This window comes from Crinia signifera, chromosome 4 (assembly GCF_055691185.1).
Source record: "Crinia signifera chromosome 4, ASM5569118v1, whole genome shotgun sequence".
Classification (NCBI taxonomy): domain Eukaryota; kingdom Metazoa; phylum Chordata; class Amphibia; order Anura; family Myobatrachidae; genus Crinia; species Crinia signifera.
In genome coordinates this window covers 244,180,206-244,195,716 of record NC_139220.1, presented here as the reverse complement: position 1 = coordinate 244,195,716, position 15,511 = coordinate 244,180,206, and the positions used below count along the sequence as shown (strand labels likewise).

General features: G+C 39.6%; 1 protein-coding gene across 2 annotated transcripts in view; it reads left to right on the top strand.

Annotated features, from left to right (window-relative positions):
• The first annotated feature begins 844 nt into the window (after positions 1–844).
• The window catches only part of ACAN (aggrecan), a 107,526-nt gene continuing 92,859 nt past the window's right edge, over positions 845–15,511 (top strand). Inside the window, exon 1 of one of the 2 annotated variants that reach the window (XM_083184194.1) lies at positions 845–1,266. The gene's annotated coding sequence lies outside the window, so the exon portion shown is untranslated. The remainder of the gene's footprint in view (positions 1,267–15,511) is intronic. The other variant, XM_083184193.1, reaches the window with a different exon arrangement.

The following is a 15,511-nucleotide window of genomic DNA, read 5'->3' as shown; positions in this document are numbered from 1 at the left end:
ACTTTAAGATTTAGGGCCAGATGTATCAAGCTTTAAAAAGTGATAAAATGGAGAGTGATAAACAACCAGCCAATCAGCTGCTACCTGTCATTTTTCAAACCCAGCCTGTAACATGGCAGGAAAGAGCTGATTGGCAGTTTATCACTCTCCATTTTATCACTTTTTGAAGCTTGATACATCCGGCCCAAAGTATTGCCATGTTTGTTATACATTTCTATTATAAAATGCATTGTTTTATTTCACTTTACTTCTTTGAGTATAAAGTAAAGGGTACATAACCCATCATAAAGTAAATATGACGAGCCTGTAAAAAAAAGCAAAAGATCAAAAAGGCTTTGTCTACATTTGTTGGTGTAAGTGACTTCACAATACATTACTATTCCATCATATAAGGTAACTGTAAAATATGAAAAGTTGATACACAGCACATAAGCACAACCAGTTGTTGCTCCATAAAGAGACTGAATAGATCACCTTGACTTTGAAGATAATACAATGTTGAAAAATGCATTAATAATGCACTCATGGTTGTTGTTTGAAGTACATGTTGCTGGGGCTGGGACTTCTTGTCCCACAGAAGCTAGGGATATATAGATAGGTTTATAAAGCCTGTTTTAACCCTTCATGAGGGAAAATTAGGCCTTTAGTCTTCTGTAACTGCAGTTTAAGCTTATGGTCTGTAATAGCGTCCTTAATTCCAGTTGCAGTATGTGCCTCCTTACGGCGAGGGACCTTTTATATGTTATCGTCCTAATGATAGGACACCCCAGGGGGTAGCAGTTCGTCCCATGGTCCTAAAACCCTCCTACTTTTCTTTTACCCCACAGTTTCGGTCGGTTACATCTGGACTTTTGCCTACCCCTGCAGGAGGGTCCAGAACACTTAGTAATCAGCAGGCATTTCCAGGAGTTATCAAAAGGGGGGGGAAAGTTGACAGGAGGAGTCTGGAAGTCGGTGCCTGCTAAACTTGGTCAGATTGTGAAAAAAATTCTTTCCTTCAAACTCACTTACAATACACTACAGCCCTGCTATTCCTCCTGCTGCTGCCGCAACTGCCTGCTAGGGACCTGACACAGTATACCATAAAGGAGGATTTTGCATTCTAAAGGTGGAAGGCTGGGAAACATCAGAAAGCTGCTGAAGAAATCCTTATAAAGAAAACTCAACAATTTCTCCTATCAAACAACAAGAGACCAACTTAAATTAAAGTTTTCTGCCAGGTGTATGGGACATAGATTATTCAAAAACTGCACTGAACTTTTAAAGGTAATGTTGTTGTTGTTTTTTTTATTAACTCACTGGCTTTTTTACTTAACGTGTGTAGTATATATAATATATAATTTTTTAATTTATGTTATGCCAAAAATGTCAATGATTAGATGTTTTCTGCAATGTCAAAGTGATATTTCCTGTATGATAAATAATAAAGTAAATGCAGTAGTCATTGATAGTCACTGGTACATATTGTAATGTATTAGCTGGCTATTTCATCTTTTGAATCACACGGTGCGGTTTTGCTTGTGATTGGGATCGAATCAGGATCGAAATGAACGGCAAGCAAAACGCAATCGATTTGGACTATATAGTACAGATATAGTCTGTACTATAGATATATGTACTATATAGTCTTGCCTGCACAGTCTAGTTTACCGTTTGATTCACACTAAATGGGAGCGCGCATCGGGTTCAAATTGGTAGCGAATGAGGCTGAAAACCATTCGATGTCCATTCGATTATGATTTGATTTTGACTATATAGTCAAAATCGAACACAAAATCTCACCGTGTGTACACAGCATCTTGCTAACGGTGTAATCTAATTCTCCATAGTGTGCATGAGTGCGCACGTTCCGGAGAATTACAATGTTCGCACATCTATGGGCTGCGCAGGATAATCTGTGCTGTTTGTGGCCTGCGTTGCAGAGGGAACTATCTGAACCTCAGCAACTAACAATAAAAGTGACTTCTACAGTATTTATTTTTTATCATTTACTTATACAGGTATAGAGCCAGGAAATGTTTTTGCGCTTAACAATTGGGAAGAAAACACTTATAAAGCAAGTTAGGATCATAACAGACAGATAAAGAGGTTAAATAATACTTATAATGACATACTTAGTGTCAAAGGTGATTATCTTATGTGCCGCTAAGGTGGAAACTCCACTATATCATCTACGATGAGCTGAGTGTATTTACCATCAACTCCACAAATAGTGTTATTGGACCACATCCCTTTGCCACCTCTGAATCACTGTCCACTTTTCATGGAACACTATAAATAACTCCCCAGAATATATTGAGGTTGACAAAGGAGTTACTTACTGTATATGTAAGGTAATGTATTTCTGTAAATCAATGTTAGCATACTTATGGGTAGGGATACCTGTATCTTGGTCAAATAACAACTTCTAAAATAAATACATTGTTTTATTGATATTTACCTATTACTAGAACGCTAAATGGTATTTATTTTATATAATGAAAGATGTGACCCAGATTTTCATCAATTCTCAATATTTTGCCATACGCACACACGTAATTAACTTTGCAATGGACCGCTAAAGGATACCAGATTAAATTGGCAAAGTTGATGGGCGCAAGGTGCCTGTGTTCTGATTGAACTTTGCAGACATTTTTCTGCAATTCAATTTATTCTATAATGTATCATCTGACTACGGTCACCAGCAACCCAAAACTGTGCTGATAGTTTAGGGCAGTGATGGCTAACCTTGACACTCCAGCTGTTGTTGAACTACACATCCCAGCATGTTAATATGTTGCATGTTCACATGAATAGATAGATAGATAGATAGATAGATAGATAGATAGATAGATAGATAGATAGATAGATAGATAGATAGATAGATAGATAGATAGATGATAATTAAATACTCCATATTTGTTCATAAGTGATTAATGTAGGGAAAGTGTCAGGGTGTGGCAAGGAAAAGCAAGATCTTACTATTGGCTATATGGAAATACTGTAAATCTATATTCAAGGTGGAAGGGGAGAGGGAATGCACAGGAAAACTGGTAACATACTTAGGACAGCACAGTCTGTCAAAATTTCCACTTTCTTCTCTTAAACCACTATATTAAGGTTTCCTGTAACACCAGCATTCCAGCTACAACTGAATAAGCTAAGCAGTGACTGCCCAAAGTGGGCATTTAATACGGAAAATCATGATGCTGGGTTATTTTAAGGTGATATGAAAATAGAACTGGAAAAAAAGAAAATAAATATTGAGGAAATATCTTACTGAGTAACTTGTCTAGAGAATAAATATCTGTCATCGCTTTACTGAAGACACACAGGTAAGGATTGTGTTAAAAGAAATACATGGCGCTTAGTATATAATTATAAAATTATCAAAGGTTTCGCCGTTAAGCCAAAAACGCTTACACATACACAGGCTGACTGACAGCAGATAGATATAGAGAGAGAGAGAGAGAGAGAGAGAGAGAGAGAGAGAGAGAGAGAGAGAGAGAGAGAGAGAGAGAGAGAGAGAGAGAGAGAGAGAGAGAGAGAGAGAGAGATAGATAGATAGATAGATAGATAGATAGATAGATAGATAGATAGATAGATTGTATATACTGTACACATGAAATTCTCAGTTTAGTGCTTAAGTAATGTAACTGATTTTCATATTTTGAAATGCTCCTGGAACCTTCTAATACTGTGCTCCTTAGCACCCCCTGTAGGCTATTGAAAACTACAATACTTAAAACACAGTGCCCATTGCTTTAATGCCCCAGCCCAACTACGCTACAGCTGTATATTTAATTAATAAAACTATTATCCCTATGTATTAATATAACACAAAAGTTTACTGTATACAAATAATAATAACCATTATTTACCCAATAGGCAAAATAGGCAATTGCCTAAGGCACCACTTATCAAGGGGGAGGCAAGAATAACACAGACGTTTCTTTTTCTACTATTTGGTCTTTACCAGTCACCTATTTTGTTGAAGGTGAGAATGTTGGATAGAGGATGGATAAGTGTATATAAGCAAATGTTTCGGAAATGTTAGAATTTTCACTACATTCCCCATTACGATGAACGCTTGCAGGTTTTACTGGCAGATGTTGGTCTTAGGTGTGCGCCATCACACAGCAGAATGTCATTACAATGTGATCCCAGCTCTCTTAGTAGAAAAGTGATTCTACAAGATGCAAGTCTACAAATATAGTGAAGAATGGGCATTGGACATTGAGCGGAATGTCAAAATATAATTAAAACTTGATGGCTGCATGCTTTGTAGCGCTGCAGAATGGGCTGCTCCATAACTTAAATTGTGCAACATTTCACCAAAGTTTCACTCATTGCTGTACTTTGACAAGAAAGCAGTACATTGCGTATTAGTGTAAACCATCATTCTATGGCAAAGAATGCTATCCATACACACCACACATGCATAGCATAGATTAAAATACAGGCATATACACGCAAGTATAGCAATGACAGCTTTGATAAGTAGACATGCATACATACATACATACATACATACATACATACATACATACATACATAAATACATACATACATACATATATACAGATGGAGCCCCACTCAGCTTTACAAGGGCTGGTGATCCAACCCCTCGCCAGCCGCCATGCCCCACCATCCATCGGAACGGGGCGCGCACACACGAGACGCTTGTGCACCCTGTTCCGCCACCTCCCCGTTGCCGTTTGCCGGTCCCCACATCCTCCCCGAACTCCCCCTAACCCTGCCCATCTCCCTGAAGCGGAGACGGGCAGGGTTTCCGCCACCCAGCTGCCGAGTGACTGGGACGTGCGTGCGTGTGAGATGCTCGCTCGTCCTAGTCAGATAGAGTGCCTCTACACCGGCGATCCCCGGCGCTGGCTGAGACACGCTTCATCTGTACATACAAACTTTCATACATATATAACATACGTTCATACATACATTACAGTATATACACACACACACACACACACAGTGATATCAGCACTGCCATGGATACACAGAGACACACTTACATGAACAAATTAAGAACCACTTGGATGACTCCACAATATGGCATACTTGCGGTTTTCACACTTGCATTTTTAAGGGTTGTCCATTTATATTTGTTGTATTTGCCAAAGTTCCAATTCAGCTTTACATTGTTGGTCAGATAGAGCATTAATTGTACTATGATGGGGAAGTACTAAGCCTTGAGTAGTGATAAAGTCAATACAATACCAGCCATTCAGTTCTTAACTACCATGTTACAGGTTGGGATTGGAAAATGGCAGTTAGGAGCTGATTGGGTGTTACTTTATCACTCTCCACTTTATCTCTCTCCAGGGGCCAGATTCTTTAATATTCAAAAGTGATAAAATGGAAAGTGATAAACAGCCAGCCAATCAGCTCCTGTCTGACATTTTTCAAACACAGTCTGTGACATGGCAGGTAGGAGCTGATTGGCTGGCTGTTTATCACTCTCCATTTTATCACTTTTGAAGCTTAGAGAATCTGGCCCCAGGGCTTATTACATGCCCCTACACCTTGATGTACTATGATATTAATACCAAGAGCTCTGTATTATAGTTTTAGTTATATCTACATTTTAGAACATCTTCCTTTACAGATAACTCCATATCTACAATATATCTGGAGTAAAAGCCTTAAAAAGTAAACTGTTAAAAGGAGGCAATATGAATAGGTTTCATCATGTCTTAGTTTAAATCTAGATCTTCCCCTTTTTGTTTCTATTACGTTTTGCTATGTCAAGAGGTTTTGTGTATTTTTTTTTTTTTTTTGTAACCACAAGATGACGCCAGGCTCACTCCCTAGTTCTCCACCCCCATCCTCCTTCCTTCTAAACAAACCAGTCTCTGTGTCTTCGATGTTCAACTTCTCACCAGCAACAAAAGCAGTGTTCATCTAGCTACTTAGACCACATACAGTGTGCCAGCACCCTGCTACCGAGGGTCCATAGAAGCCAAGAAAAGTAAAGCTTGTTTAAATGTGAGAAAGGGCGAGAGGGAGACAGGGACAGAGAAAATCACAGGCAGAAATGTGACCGTTAGAGAGGGGGAGAAAATGGGTTTGGTGGAGCAATGGAAACCTTGCAAGTTTACATTTGAGTAATCACTGACTGCTTGTGAGAGGCAAAACAGCCAGTCTGTGTATGAACCGGACACTGAGTGTATGAGTCCTTCTCTTTGCTCAGTCACTTTCAATGGGCCTACAGTATTACCTGAGGAAGAGATTTTTTCCACCTTATGAATACATGCATTTCATGACAAATCGTGTAGAAAAACATCAATTTAAATGATACAGAACATTTTTTTATTCAACATTATGATCAAGTGTATATATTCCAAGTAAAACAAATTTGTTTATATTCAAATTATTTTCAATCATACTGCATTAACTACACCCCGAAAATGACCGTTTATTTTAAATAAGCGTCAATTTTGGTAAAACTTGCTCAATTGCCATACAAACTGTTTAATTGGCATCTGTCAAATCTTTTTCATTCATTTCCACAGGAAAATTTAAATAACAATTTCTACAGTAGTTTGATAATAGGAACAGTGCTGTACATATATTATATGTAAATAGGTTCACTGTTTGGTAGCATAGAAGTAGTCTTACAGTATGTTCATTTTATTTACTGTATTTCTTTTTGTTTTGTTCATGTTTTATCTTTTTTTTTTTTATTTCATACTAGGGGGTACATTTACTACAGTACATTTACTAAAGTGTAAGGTTTTAGAAGTGAGAGATGTTTCCCATAGCAACCAATCAGATTCTACTGTCCGTATAATTTATTTAGCACCTTCTACCGGAAAATAGCCTAAAAACTCACACCTTAGTAAATTTACCCCTTATTGTCCAGTTGACAATAATGGATAATGCCGTTTTGGAACATTCATGTGGCTTTTTGGGATATACAGTTACTAATTAAGGAATATTAGCTTTCTAGTCCTAGTAGATAGACAATTCTAGATACAAGTCTGGATAAGTTCCAGCAATATCACGGCTGGTTGGGATATTTTTGGCAATCATCAATCTGGAAACCCTGGTGAGGTATAAAGTTCCAAAAAACAGAGGTTAAAAGTGCACCTATAAATTATGTAAAGAAGAGAACAGATGAGAAATGTTTGACTGAAGATTTATATACTGTATAAGCATCGTACATGATTTTACGGCACTGCTGTCAATACCAATTAACATTTTTAAAACTGATTTCACTGAAAGCAAAATGAAAATGACAATTATTTAGTGTTTTGTAAGATTTTTTCCTTTTTTTAGAGAAAGTTTCTTGTATCTACAGTTATACGTGATAGCAATCTATCTGCTATATTACTCGAACTGAGTGATTAATAGTAAGAAAATACTGAAACAAATTATTAGTTTAACAGTCCACACACATTGGACGATTTTGACCAGCATTTATGGATAACGATGATGGAGAAAGTCGCTGGGCTGAAAATCGCTCAGTGCATACACACAGGACGCTATGGAAAGCCATAAACCCCATCGCTCATCTGCTCGTAATACCAGCAGATGAGCGGCCGGGCCAGCGATGATGCGGGAGCACGTATAAGCTCTCATCGTACACACTGGGCGGCTTTTGTGCTGAAAGCAGCTCAGTCGACATAACTTGGCTGTTTTCAGCTCAAAGTCGCCAACTGTGTATGGGCCTTTAGCATCACAACCCCAAAGTATTCTGAAATCTGTTTAATGATCGGCAACATGGATAGAATCTTCAGGTGTATTGATGGCAAATGGGTTTTAGAACTTGGGAGATACAAGTGTTTTTTTTTCACAATATTTTATTAACTTGTATTTTCCCACTTATAAATCACAAAAAAATGTATTTAAATATAACTAACCCAAAATACTTTAAACACCTTTATTTGCTGGAATACAGATTGGCTTTTATTTTTCATCCTATGCAATAAAAAGCTTATGTTGCTCATAACCTATATGGGGGAATTCAAGTGTTTTGCAAGGGCATAACTACCATAGAAGCAGGGAGTGCAGCCGCTATGGGGCCCACAGCAGAAAAGGTGCCACCATCCCTGTTAAAGTAACATGTGCTATATACATTTGTTACCATTGGGAGTATGTAGGGCCCTTACAAAAATATGCTTTGGGGCCTACATATTTCTAGTTACGCCACTGTGTTATGCTGTTGGGCTGGTAAATGGTTCATTTACAGTATAAAAGTTGTAAAATCAAATACTGTGAAACTTTACAATAACCTTCAAAATTTTGCTTATGTCCACCTGCTATTTTAATTGCCAATTTATCATTCTGCCATGCACTAAACGTTAGTCCGATTCAGAAGTGCATGCAATGTTAATGTCGGACGCAGTGGAGTGAATTCTTACCACTGTGCACAGGGCAAAACTGAACTTGTCGTGTGCTACAAAAGAGGAAGTATTCGCAAAGCGAGTGACATGTCAGCAGCATTTGGGTATATAACATCTTAGATAGAACAATCATATTCTGGGCGTTCCATAGTCAGCCTCTGTAAATTTGTTGGCATCTGTAGAGGCTCAGGCATTTTAGTAGAGCTGCTCAGTCTGAGACACCATACATTTGATCTGGGATCTGATGGTGCAGCGGATATGCGTCCAATGTACCCAATGTTCCATAAAATGATGGCCATTGTTTATTCTTAGTTTCTTATAAAGCTCGGGAAATTCCATTGGATTTACAATTGGAAACAATGAAAAAACAAACTGAATAGTTACAGACAGTCATAGAGTTGGCAAAGCCCTGCTCGCAAGCTTACAATCTATAGGGAAATAGGCATTGATACACAAGGATAGGTGTTCTTGGTGGGCTGTATGATATGGCCACACAGCATTGTTGGCCTGGAGTCAGAAGTATGGGAAAGTGAGAAAGAGAAAATGGCCCTTATTCTGATTGACTCACAAAGGCAAATTCCTTCTCAAATGCACAAAACCATGTGCACTGCAGGTCGGGCAGATGTAACTTGTGCAGAGATTTGGGTGGGGTTTTCCTTCAAAGTGAGATCTTTATTGCAGTGTAAAAATAAAGCAGTCAGTATTTTCCCTGCACAGAAACAAAATAATTCACCAAAATCTAAATCTCTCTGCACATGTTACATCTGCCCCCCTGCAGTGCACATGGTTTTGTCCATTTGTGATGGAATTTTCCTTTGCGAGTGTACCAGAATAAGGGCCAATATGTGTGGACTGTATGATGGGAATGTACAGTAATTGGAGAGGAAAGGTTTATGAAGGTTATATGGGCTTTTTGCAAATAGCCTGCCTGCAAAAATTGCAGCTAGGCATGCAACTTCATGTACCTCTCAATCAGGCTGATAGTTTGCACACTGCTGAATTAACGTGATACTAGTGTAATGCCCACAAGCTTTTCCAATTTCATTATCAAAATTAGCTAGGTACATCACAAAGTACAGATTAATGGTATTTTGGGCTTTTGCTAACCTGTTATGTGCATGCCCTAATGATGCATTCAATGACAGATGCAAGACTGTCAATGACACCTAGGGCTAATCAATAAAGTTAAATCTGGGCCTGATGGACTTCCTGCCTAAGTGGATCACATCGGGGAGGCTATTGTCAAATTAAAGAATTCTAAATTTTTAGGTCGCCTGCCTAGGCAATTGTATCAGCAGGTGCCCAAGACAGTAGGTCACATAATGCCCTTCTGTATAACTGTACTACTACTATCTTAGTAACTAACGGTAGCCCCTTCTGGCTGAAACGTGGAACTGTCTCTCATGCTCAATAAATCAGTTATCGGCTGCATGCTTTAAACCAGGCATGTCCAACGTTGGCCCTCCAGATGTTGTGAAACTACACATCCCAGCATGCTTTTCAATAGTTTTAGCATTCTCTAATAGCAAAACTGTGGCAAAGCATGCTGGGATGTGTAGTTTCACAACATCTGGAGGGCCAACGTTGGACATGCCTGCTTTAAACTCTCAGTTAAGAATCCTCCTTCATCCTTCTGGAACATCTACCACCATTAGTGTGACGCACAACCATTTAACATCTACCACCATTAGGGTAGCATACACAGAGTGATCCATGCTCCATTTCTAAGCTATCTGGTTAAATTGCTTAGAAATGGGGCAGAATTCACCCAATGTGTATGCCCCTTAAGTTTCCGGTCTTGTAGACAGATCAGTAGATGTGCCCCAAGCAAATGTGTCACACAAAAGTCAATTTTTTTGTTTTTTCACAGCTCATATTTTCTTTATTTTAGTTTAGCACAACACACAGGTGTACATGTAAGGCACTGCATCGGGAACTTGCTCATAGAATGTTGACGTATCTACCACTGTCGCTCTCACATTGGGCCTTATTCTAGTTCACTCTTTCTGGCAAAATCCTTCTTAGATGGGCAAAACCATGTGCATTGCAGGAGGGGCAGATGTAACTTGGGCAGAGAGAGTTAGATTTGGGTGGGGTTTTACTTCAAAGTGAGATCTATATTGCAATGTAAAAATAAAGCAGCCAGTATTTACCCTACACGGAAACAAAATAACTCACCCAAATCTAATTCTCTCTGCACATTTTACATCTGTCCCCCTGCAGTGCACATGGTTTTGTCCATCTAAGAAGGATTTTGGCAGAAAGAGTGAACTAGAATAAGGCCCATTATGCCTACTTGTTGGGGAAGTGGCATAATAACACAATTTGAGGGAAATTGCATCATACAGTTTATTTTGCAGGTCATGATGTGAAATGCATTGCCCCTTCAACACACATACACTAGCATGCACACACACATACACAGTCTCTCTCACACACACACACACACACACACACACACACTTATTGGCCCTTCCCTCTACAATCTCTCAGAAATTCTCCATCATCATAACTGAGCTACAAAGACAGTTGGGTCAGTTTAGTAAGGTGGGAGTTCTATTGAAGATGGGGTGTTGTCCATAGAAACCAATCAGATTCCGTCTATTATCTTCTAGAAGGTGCAAAATAAATAAGAAGTATAATATAATTGGTTGCTATAGGCAACATCTCATCTTCATTAGAACTCCCAACTTATGAAATGTACCCCTGTGAGAGCAGGAAGGAGCTCCTGTAACCAGTCATTGTACAGTGTAATTAACAAACACTCCTAGAAGGGAGACAACACAAGCCAGGGGCCACGGAGCAAGGTCAGCAAAGTGTTTGCTGCTTTTGGGATTGTGCTCTCATCTGACCTCATGGCAATGTTGCCAAGACCAGTCATGATGGGATTAAAGTGGACCTGTGACATAATTGGAGCTGGCCATTTTTTGTTTGAAAGCAATATTCATGAGAATGCCCCATCACAAGTTAATTCCCTGGAAACTGGGACGTTATTGAGGTACTTGGAGCCAGATTCTCTAAGCTTCAATAAGTGATAAAATGGAGATTGATAAACAGCCAGCCAATCAGCTCCTGTCTGACATTTTTCAAACACAGCCTGTGACACGGCAGGGAGGAGCTGATTGGCTGGCTGTTTATCACTCTCCATTTTATCACTTTTAAAGCTTAGAGAATCTGGCCCTCTATGAGCTACAGAGCAGCACGGACGGTGTAATGGTTAGTATTTCTTCCTCACAGCACTGAGGTCATGGGTTCATTTCCAATCATGGCCCTGACAGTGTGGAGCTTGTACATTGGGCCTGATTCAGACCTGCTCGCTGGGCTGTGATTGTTCGGAGCCCAGCGAGCAGGTTAACACCGCCCCGCCAAGTTCTCACCCCCCTCACCTGTGCACGGCTGCAAATGCATTCGCAGCCGTGCACACATATGGAAAATCACTCACCATCGAATGATCCCCCCCCGCTCCTAAGCGCTAGACTTACTCAGCGCTATGAAGGCCATGGGGAGAAGGAGGCCTCTGATGACGTCAGCGACCCTCCCTCCAAACGGCTGCGGACCGCCTGCATTTTCGGAGGCACGCCCAAAATACACTGCGTTACCACCCCCAAATGCACGCAGGCTGTAAATAACTCTGCGAGCAGCCAGTGAAGGCTTTCCTTCGCTGGCTGTCTTTGTACATTAAGGCTTGCATATGCGCACTGTGTGCTGCGGGAATGCGCGGTCATACAATAATCGCTCTTGCTGTGAATTCGCAGCCCAACGAGTGAATATGAATTGCATCGATTCTCCCTATGCTTGCATGGGTTTCCTATGGGTACTCCATGTTCTTCCCATGCTCCAAAAATATACAGGTAGGTGAACTGGCTCCTGCCTAAATAATTAGCCTGGTGCCCATCCACTACACAGACATATCTGAATCTACAAATCTCTTCAGATTTCCCTTGAACTCTCCCAGGAGATTCCCAGGAATCTGATCTGACCCTGGGCTAAATTTTCACGCTATTCACTTCAGATACAGGTCATACAGCTTATCAGATCTATAATGGACCTCTGATGGCTTCAGATCAGATGGATCTTTTGTGCAGCACCGAAGATTTTTTGGGTCATATAGATCTGAGACAAAGCTGCACATTTGATCTGAGGGAGCTCAGATTTGGCCTGTTTTTTTTTTTTTCAGATCAGTCTCTCAGATCCATCTGAATCTGAAGAAAGAAGCCAAATCTGACTAGTGAATGGGGGATGAGCCAAGTTTTATTTAAAATTCTATGTTTCTATGTTAGGTACAAGGCCATTTTCTCAGCAGAACCAATGTAGCCAAACAATTCTCTACCAGCCAGCGACATAACTGACCGGCTTTGATTTCTAATGTATAATTAGGGTTTTTATTTACTAAGATAGAAGTTCTATTAAAGTTGGGATGTTGCTATGAGCAACCAATCGGAATCTACTTCTTATTTATTTAGCACTTTCTAGAAGATAATAGAATCTGATTGGTTGCCCAAAGCAACATCCCATCTTCAATATAACTCTAACCGTAGTAAATAAATCTCTTAGACTCCATTTTCATGAATATTTGTACTCCTCATATGAATTAGTTTAACATATAAAATGGCTGCCCTCTAGACAATGAGCATAACTGAGCTGATTTGCTGTAGTAGAGATTCACTCATCATTTACTTCCTATTGTAGAGAAAATGCATAGGATACAAAGGTCTAGAATGGCTGAACTGCAGACATTTTCCAATTAAAATAGTGAATGTTCTGTATGTTTTATTTTGGCAGCAGGTCTGAGCTGAAATGGTTTCGTTTATAGTGAAGGCTCTGTATTTACGCTTAGTCTCAAATTAATGCAGGAGGGGAAGCGTTGGAATTCCCGTATTGCAATGGAAAGACCAAGGTCTGAATGAATAAAGAAAGCCTGTGGAAAGGAGAGAACTGACCAGATATAAACGGAGGGAAGTTTTTAGTTTTAACCCTTTACATTTCACTACTGTAACCAATATTATAACACAAAGATAAAGACCCAATAATTAATCTCTTACAGTATATATCATGATTACATATAGTTTTAGCCCCCACAGGAAAAAAATAAAACACATTAGTCCCTGTAGACACATTAGCTTCTGATAGGGAAAAATAAGCACAATTAGCCCCTACACATGTAAAAATAAATGCACTTGCCCCCACAGGAAAAAAAGAATCACATTGGCCACCACAGGAAAAAAAATAAAGCGTACACAGAAGACTATGTTGTCAGGTGTTAAAGGATGAATCGAGGACTTAGTCAACCTCAGGGTTCTCGTCTGGTCCATATTTTGGCTAATGGCATCCGGAAGTGCACACTAACCGGAGCAGATGACTTCCAGTTTGCGTTACATAGTGGAATGCAAATATTAGAAACCCAGCAGCCATTGTGAATCCCCTGGAGGTGGGGGAGAGAACCATGGGCCAGGGCCTTTGCAAGCCATTGAAGGTAGCATGTGACTGGCTCAGTAGGAACATCCCTGTGCTCCCAGTGTCACAATGCAGTGTGTGTTCCTCATTTTTCAGTGGCAGAGGATTCTGCGCCAAGGGCATCAAGCACTCTCTGTGACAGCACTGACCACACTTTCCTAGTTATTTGTAAAAAAAGAAGATGAAGATGTACATATAAGTAATGCAAAGTGATGGACCAGTGTAACAGGACACTTTAAACTAAATGAATAGCACTATTCAGCTCACAAAAAAGACTGGGGCTTAAAAAAATGTTGCATATTTCTCTGGAATAACAAATGCATCTTCTTCATCACAACATGCATCTTCTTTATATTGCCATAAAATCAGCCTTCATGGAACAATGACTGCTTTAGTGATCATGTTCTAAACAAACTGACCCTGAGATGTTTACAATATGAATTATTTAATGACAATATCCCATCAGTATTACATGATACATTGTTTTCTACGCCTGTGATCCTAACAGAATTCAGAGTATGTTTTAAAACATTTAAAAAATAATTTCTAGAAGATGTCACTCAGGTGAATGAAACACATAAACAAGAGATATAATGCTCTCTGCCTATTAATAGTAAGTTTATCTTTTTATGTTTCACATCTTCAGGAATGAATAACTGAAAACGATCATTTGAAAGGAATGAACGTAACCTAGTGTTATATTCCAGAAAGTGCATGAAATGATGTCACTCTTGTGGTACTCTGGTTAATGTAATCCACATTTACATATTACTGAAATGAGACATGTTCAATTATTTTAATATAAGGTCATTGTGCTGGGGAAACAGCAGTAATCTGCAGGGAAAATATACTTCCAACAACGTTGTGGGTATCCCAGCAAAACCTGCTGTAATTTCACAATGACATCATCACATCTTCAGCATTATATTATTAAGCACTTATTGAAGGGAAAGCAGACACCAAATGATATTTTGTTTTATGACTAACCTTCTCAAGAAACAGGCTGGAAGCGGTCATCACTGGCGTCATAGACTCGCCCAAAATACATCTGGGCACATGCCTGCGTTTTCCCAAACACACCTTAAAACGCCATCTTTCTGCCCCTAAATGCTGCCTTTCTTTAAATCAAACTGCGACTACCAGGGGCGGATTGGTGATTTCAGACTGTAGAAATCATTGGATTTCTACAGTCTCCGAGTACCCCTGCTTCCCGACGATATATACTGCTGACTGTGCATCCACACAATGCTCCAGCAGTTGGCACCGGGGCAAGTTTGTTCACCAGCTGAGATAAGTCCTGAGTGACGGTCCTTTACATCGCTGCTATATATATATATATATATATATATATATATATCCTGAGTGCCGCCGTCTGGATAGCTGTATGTACCCCGAGGGGTTTTGGATGGCACCGCAACGAGTATATCACGTGCCATGGTAGTGCTGCTCCACATCTGGACTTTATATATGTATATATATATATATATATATATATATATATATATATATATATATACACAATAAAGATGGCACTCTCCAGGGCTTGATACTTCATATTCAATTTGTTGCTTTAATTCATCAGCAAAATGCACATTGATACATACATGTCAGGTCGACGTTTCGGCCACAGAACGTGGCCTTACCAGGGGCGGATTGGGGACTAAAAGTGGCCCTGGAAATTTTCTGGAAGTGGCCTCATGTAGGCCGCAACAGGT